Source organism: Meles meles, chromosome X (assembly GCF_922984935.1).
Source record: "Meles meles chromosome X, mMelMel3.1 paternal haplotype, whole genome shotgun sequence".
NCBI classification, from domain to species: Eukaryota; Metazoa; Chordata; class Mammalia; order Carnivora; family Mustelidae; genus Meles; species Meles meles.
This window is the reverse complement of record NC_060087.1, coordinates 42,226,188-42,233,984: the sequence shown is the minus strand read 5'-3', so window position 1 is coordinate 42,233,984 and position 7,797 is coordinate 42,226,188.

Genomic DNA, 7,797 nt, shown 5'->3' with positions numbered 1-7,797 from the left:
GCACCATTGAATGAGGGGAGAAGATGGAGACCCTGGTCTGATTTATCCCATCCCCAGTCCATCTCCTCACACCGGATAGTGCTGCCTCCCCCCACCAACATGTATGGTGTGCTCAACCTGGTCAAATTCCTAAAGTTGCCCACCTCCCTCTCCTCGAGGCCAGATGGACACATCCTGTTTTCCATGGGTCCATTTGGCCACCATCTTTGTCCCCACCATTGGAATGGCCGATATTACAGCACACCTAGAAACGTTCACCCAGCAAGCCTTAAATGATAGCCAGCAAAGCCTGAACACTTGAAACGTGTCCAGTGAAAAAACTGTCCTCCAAAACAGGATGGCCTTAGACATTATTACTGCCTTGTAAGTAGGCACCTGTGCCATTATCCCAACAGAATGTTGTGTGTTCAACCTGATGAGTCTGCTAATGTATCATCTTTAATAAATCACACAAGGCCACAAGTAAACGCCTTGAGCGATCCAATCCCCAGTCTAGGGGACTTAATAAATCAGTGGTTCAGATCATGGAGCTCTCATGGCAAAAGTTGTCACTGATTTTGGTATCAGTCTTTTCTTAAAGATTTTTATTTGTTTATCTGAGAAAGAGAGGGAGAGGGAGCATGAGCAGGGGGAGTGGCAGAGGGAGAAGTAGGCTCTCCACTGGGCAGGGAGCCCAACGTGGAGCCCGACGTGGGGCTCGATCCCAGGACTCTGGAATCATAACCTGGGCCCAAGGCAGATGCTTAACTGACTGAGCCACACAGGGGCACCTGGAATCATTGTCTCAATCAGTGTTTTCTCTTACATTTACTTACATTGTTGTGTGGCATCTGCCTCTAATGCAGCCAGAGAGATTGTAAGAGCCTGCTGTGATGGGTAGAGTGTTGGGGAAGGTCATGGACAAGACACGATCGCTGACTGACCCATAAGCTGGACCTGGGCAGTCAGAGGCTCCTCACCACCTCCCCTGTCCTTGGAACATGGGTTCTGCTTGCTTTTCCCTCTTCCAGAGGCTGGTCCAAGGGCAGAGCCTTGAGATAGTGATAGGGTGTTGTGAATTCCTACACGGTATATGTGATTGAACCCAGTGAAGGCCTCTATCTACATAAACTTTTCGGATTTAGCAAGTGGGTATAGGGGTCCACTTGTCTTGCTGCTGCCCAAGACATGCCTCGTATATGAGTTCCCCTTGCTTATTAAACTTGTCACCTGGGGCACCTGGGCGGCTCAGTCTGCTAAGCATCTGCCTTTGGTGCAGGTTATGATCTCAGGGTCCTGGGATTGAGCTGCCAGTCTGGCTCCCTACTCAGCGGGGAGTCTGCTTCCCCTTCTTCTCCCTCTGCCCCTCCCCGCCTCCCTGTTTGGGGGGCCAGTTTCAGAGTCTACCTGGAAAGCTCCCCAGGAGCTTATAAACCAAAACAGCCTGTGGCTTATCATCTCATTCTCTTGAGATGCTATTTTTCAGTTATGTTTTCTAAATGTTTATTTCTAGTGTACAGAAATGCGATAGATTTTGGTATATCTAGCCAATATTACATCAAATTTGCTGTCTATCGCTAATTCTTCTTATTACTATTTCTTATTCTTCTGATCATTATTATTTTTATTATTTCTCATTCTTTCTCTGTAGTCTTGGAATAGACAATCATATCTGCTGATAATGACAATACTTTTTCTCTTTTCTCTGTTCTTCCACACACATCAAAAAAATATTTTAGTAATCTCTACACTCAACAGGGGTCTTGAACGCATGACCCCGAGAACACGAGTTGTGTGCTTAACCAACTATGTCAGCCGCACACCCAGTTCTCACACATATTATACCCTCCTTTTATCTTCCTGCCCTAGTTAAGACCTCCAGTACAATACTGGATAGAAGCAGGTGGTAACGGTTACCCACATGTTTGCCAATTTCTTCTTCATTTTCCCTTTCATCTCCAACCTTTCTTGTGGTATTACTCTCACTCTTCTTCACCACTTAGAAGGTAGTTTAGTAATAGTCTGTTGGTAATAAACTTGCTCTGACTTTATTTTCTGAAGTGTCCTTATTTTGCTTGCATTTTTAGTTAGGTAAGCACCTTTCAAAAATAACATCTTTATTGAGATAGACTTGGCAGATAATAAATTGCATATATTTAAGGTATTTAATTCAATAAGTTTGAGGTGTACATTAGTGAAACCATCACCACAGTCAAGAGAGTGAACATACCATCATTCACAAGAGTTTCCTCTTGCCCCTTATTTATTTATTAATTTAAAAATTTTTATTTTTAAGTAATCTATACCCCCAACACGGGACTCGAACTCACAACCCCGAGATCAAAAGTTGCGTGCTCGGGGCACCTGGGTGACTCAGTCCATTAAGCCTCTGCTTTCAGCTCCAGTCATGATCCCAGGGACCTGGGATGAAGCCCAAAGTCAACTCCCTGCTCAGCAGGGAGTGTCCCTCTCCCCCTACCTCTCCCCTGGGCTCATACTTTCTCTCTCTCAAATAAATAAATAAAGTCTTAAAAAAAAAAAAAAAAACAGAGTTGCGTGCTCTACTGACTGAAACAGCCAGGTACCTCTTGCCCCTTTTTAATTACTCCTTTCTGCTCCTCCCTGTCCCCACAACCACCACCCCTAACCGGACGGCCACTAATCTGATTTCTGCCACCATAGATTAGTTTGCGTTTTCTAGAATTTTATACACATAGAATCCTACAATATGTATCCTTTCTTGTGTACCTTCTTTCATGCAGCAGTATTATTTTGAGATTCATCAACGCCATTGTGTGTACCAATGTCCATTCTTTCTATTGCTGAGTACTCTTCAGTGCATGGCTATTCCATAATTTGTTTCTTCATTCATCTGTTGATGGGCGTTTGGTTCATTTCCAGGTTTTGTCTGTTACAAAGTCTCACAGGGTGTAGAGACTACTTAAATAAATAAACTTTAAAAAAGAAACCTTTTACAAATAACTCATATTTGAAAGTCACCGAAGTCAATAACCTAGAAGCGTATTTTTGGGTTTTTTTTCATTTTAATAAACCATTTTTTGAAGATTTTATTTATTTATTTGACAGAAAGAGAAAGAGAGCACAATTCAAGGGAGGAGCAGAAAGAGAGAGAGAAGCAGCTTCCCTGCTGAGCCGGGACGCCGGCACAGGGTTGTTGTTTTTTTTTTTAAGATTTTATTTATTTATTTGACAGAGAGAGATCACAAGTAGACAGAGAGGCAGGCAGAGAGAGAGGGAAGCAGGCTCACTGCTGAGCAGAGAGCCCGATACGGGACTCGATCCCAGGACACTGAGATCATGACCTGAGCCGAAGGCAGAGGCTTAACCCACTGAGCCACCCAGGCGCCCCTGACACAGGGTTTTATCCCAGGACCCTGGGATCATGACCTGAGGCCAAGGCAGATGCTTAAGCCACTGAGCCACCCAGGAGCCCCTTATGAGCATTTTTGAAGTTTGATTTTTCATACATTTCTCACTACCTTATTCAAAACTTCATTCATCAAATAATTATTGGAAAGCTGCTCTAGGGAGTTAAATACATAGCAGCAAGCAAAGTCAGACACAGTCTGTTTTCTCATGCATCCAACGTTCCCATGGAAGGTAGCTTTCCTTGGAATTTTTGATAAATTCATACTAATCTTTATACCTGTGGGTTCCTGAGCCTTCTGGTTTTGACCTTTTGTTTGTTTTTTTTTCTCTACCTGCTTTCCTTAGGCAATCACGTCCTTGCTAATTGTTTTAAACTTCAACCTACATGCATCTCACTACCAGGTGTAATCTCCAGCTCTGATCTCACTCCTGCTTGACTTATGGGAATGTCCCATAGATCTTTCAAGCTCGAGAGATCTAGAATGATCTTGTCACCTTACAGCCCGACCCCCCTCTACTCCCTTCCCCATCCTCCTCTGATACTAACACACAAATCACTCTGAAATGGAAGTATTCCAAATCTGGAAGCTGAATTCTCCTTCCTTCACATTTCAACAATCAGCAAGACCTGTGGCTCTTACATCCACAGGTGAATTGTGTTCCAGTTCCTCCTCTTTTGTCTGTCCCTCCATGGCTCTAGTTCAAGTCCTAGGCTGCTAATCTATCTCTCCTCTTGTTATGGGCTGAATTGTGTCCCTGGAAAATTCACATGTTGAAGCCCTAACCCCCAGTACCTCAGAATGTGACAGTATTTGGAGATAGGGTCTTTACAGAGATAATCATGTTTCTTTTTTCTTTTTTTTTCAAGTTATTTATTTATTTTTTTAATAATTTCTACACCCAACATGGGGATTGAACTCACGACCCCGAGATCAAGAGTCTCAGGTTCTTCTCACTAAGCCAGCCAGGAGCCCCTGGGGTTAATCAAGTTTAAATGAGGTCAGTAGTGGGCGCCTGACTGGCTCAGCTGGTTAAGCAGCTGCCTCGGGCTCAGGTCATGATGCCAGGGTCCTGGGACAAAGCCCCAAGTCAGACTCCGTGCTCAGTGGGGAGGCTGGTTCTCCCTCTCCCTCTGTCCCTCACCCTGCTCGTGCTCTATCTCTCTCTCAAGTAAATAAATAAAATCTTAAAAAAATACATGAGGTCATTCGGGCGGACTCTCATCCAATATGACGTCTTTATAAAAAGGGGCCATTTGGACACAGAGAAACACACATGGAAGAACGGCATGTGAAGATGAAGCCAGAGTTCGGGTGATGCTTACACAAACCAAGGAACACCAAAGATTGCCAGCAAGCCACCAGAAGTTGGGCACGAGGCATGGAATAGATCCTTCCTCACAACCTCAGAAGGCACCAACCCTGCTGGCACCTTGATCTTGGACTTCCAGCCCCCAGAAGTGAGACAATGCATTTCTGTCACTAGGCAACCCAGTGTGTGGTACACCGCTACATTAGCCCTAGCAAACTAATATGCCCTTCTATTTGGGGATCCCTCTCCTATTTACGCTCAACACTGCAGCTGAGGGAATCAGATCTCAAGACAGATATTCCCATGTCGTTCTCCCGCTAAAAGCCATCCAGTTTAGTTCTTCTTCCTCCCCCAAAAGTGGTCCAGGCTCCTTTAAGCAGAGCCCAACGCCATTCATATTCTGCCCCCTCCTAGCCCCCAACTGCCTCATCTTTCAAGCCCTCCTGCCCTCCCACCTCAGCCCCCAGCTGGTGGGCCTTCTCTACCTAGTACTGCTTTGTGCCCCTGGACCTTTATTCCTGCTGTTCTTTCTGTCTGTGAATTCTTCCGTGTTTTCTTCTATTGGGTCATTCCTTTTTTAAGATTTTATTTATCTATTTGAGAGAGAGAGAGAGAGCGAGCACAAGCAGGGGGAGCAGCAGGCAGAGGGAGAGGGAGAAGCAGGCTTTCCATGGAACAGGAGCATGATGTGGGGCTCTATCTCAGGGTCCTGGGATCGTGACCAGAGTCGAAGGCAGATGCTTCCCCCGCTGAGCCACCCAGGTGCCCTGGCTCATTCTTATTTTGTCTGTACTGGCTCCAGTATTTTCTTTCCAGGGAATGGCTCCCCTTCCCTGTGCCTGATGCAAACCTTTATCTTATTACAGTATTAAAATGACCTCATTAGGAGCCCTGTTCTCCCATGAAGCCTGTCGTCCAAAGGGTTCCGCATGTGTTAGCTTCATGTCTACACCAGACTGGCCCCCCACCTGTTTCTGGATAACACAAAATAGGAACTCATTAAAAGCTCATTTGACAGAACTTTAAAAAAAAAACAAACCAAAACTCCAGTAGATGCCCCAAATCAAAGTGCCAAAGGGCCTGAGCAAAGAAACAAGTATTGGACCATGAGAAAAACATTCATCTCATGAGTGGAAAAAGAAATGAAAATGAACACCACCAGAAAACAATCGTTTTCAAATGTCGAAGTAGCATTAATTAGAAACAATGATATTCAGGGCTGAAGATGGAGATAACGAGGGTTGGGAGTATCAAACCACTCCCTTAGAAAGAAATGAATGATTCTCTAGGCAGAAAGAAATGATTCTCTAGGCAGGTAAATAAGAAAGCTTAAGGGAGCTTGTGCCCTTGGACCCGGTAAGCCTTCTGTGGCTATCGAGCTTAGGGAAAAATGGAAACACAGGAAAACCTTTCCACAGGCAAGCAGTTCGCTCCTACTGTTCACAGAGACCTCAGCGCTCCTGTCCTAGCCTGGCCCTGGGCCACCCCGACCCAAGGCCTCAGGCACAGAGAAACTGAACTGTTCTTTCCCTGTGATTCTGAGAGTTGGAGGGCAGAGCCCCAGAGAGAGGTATGGGACTGAGCTCAGGGACCAAAAGAGCCTGACCCTGGGGCGGGGGGCGGGGGGGGGGGGGGCAAACGAGAGGAGCTCAGGGTGACTCCACAGAGGAACTGCCTTGTCTGTGGGCCATGCGGAGAGTGCCTGGAATGGGAGTCACACCAAATGTTGCCTCAGCCTTCTCGGTTACACAGTGGGCCAGGGAATATACGTAGGGTAGTGGGGGGACCTTTCTGTTTGGTTGTGGGGGCTGAGTAGGGAAGAACTGAGGAGAGAGGCCCAGGAGGAAGTGGCTCCTGTCGCCACACCAAGCCAACTATACCAGTGAGAGCAGGGGAGGCTCCCAAGGACCGGCCTGCCCCAGGGCTGTGAGGCCCTGGTCACTCACAAGGTGGGCAGGAAGGCCCAGAGCTAGTTACAATGCAGGGGTTCCTGGTAGACACGGGGGTCAGACCCAAGTCCCTTCCAAGTTATGCGGAGCTATGAACTCTGGGTCAAGTAGCATCAGAAGCTTCCAGGTGGATGGGACTTGCTGTCCTTCCTGATGGGGGAAGGAAGCCACTGATTTATGGGGACTCTCCTCCTCCTTGCAGAGACACCTGGCTTCTTTGGGGCCTTAATCCCCCTGACCCGCCCCGACAAGACCAGACGAACCTTCCCATGCAGTTCTCAGGTTCTCACCCCTGTTCTCCTCCGAGGACATGGCTGCCCGCCGCGCGAGACACTGACACCATCTGACTGTCGTCAGAGGGAGGACTGCCAGCCCCCTGAAGATCCGGACCACTCTTTTTGCTGGAGGAGGCTTCTGGAACAAGTCACTGTGACCTGCACGGAGCAAACAACGAGTACATGACGCTAAAGAAATGTCTGTGCTCCCAGAATGTTTTCAAATGTAATAAAATCACATTAAATCACATTCCAGTGCCAAGAAAAAAGAAAGGAAGAAAGGAAGAAGAAATGTCTCTGGGATAGGGGCCATCATTTTTCAGTGGAAGTTGCCCTGGACGGGAAGGTGTGTGTGGTGGGGGCATGAGGGTGCCGGGTGGATTATGACAGGTCTCCGACGAACCCCCTTACTCCCTGTACTTGCACTTCCTGAAGAGATGCTTAGGTCACTGAGGGGTCATGGCTGAATCCAGAAGGAGAGCTGGCCTACAGGCCCGAGAACCTCCCTCAACCTCCCTCTCCTCTGAGACCCCTCTGGAAAATCTTCCCTCCCTCTGTCTTCCCTCCTCTCCCTCTGTCTTTCTCTTTCTTTTCCTCCCTCCCTCCCTCCCTCCCTCCTTCACTCTCTTTCTCCTCTCTCTCTCCCGCACCTTTCTTCATTCCTTCCACACTTTGTCTCGAGACCTCATTCTTTCTCCTCTATCCCTTCTTCCTATCCATCCAGGCACGCAGGCACCCATCCTCCTTCCTTCTGTCCTTCTGTCCTTTCTAAATGAAAGGATACAGCACTCCTTCTGCTCTAGGTTGCATTGCTGTGTGAAAGGCCATGGTCGGGCTGAGATGACAACACGTGAGTTATGGGATATTACAGCCTTCGCCTCCCATTTCTCGGC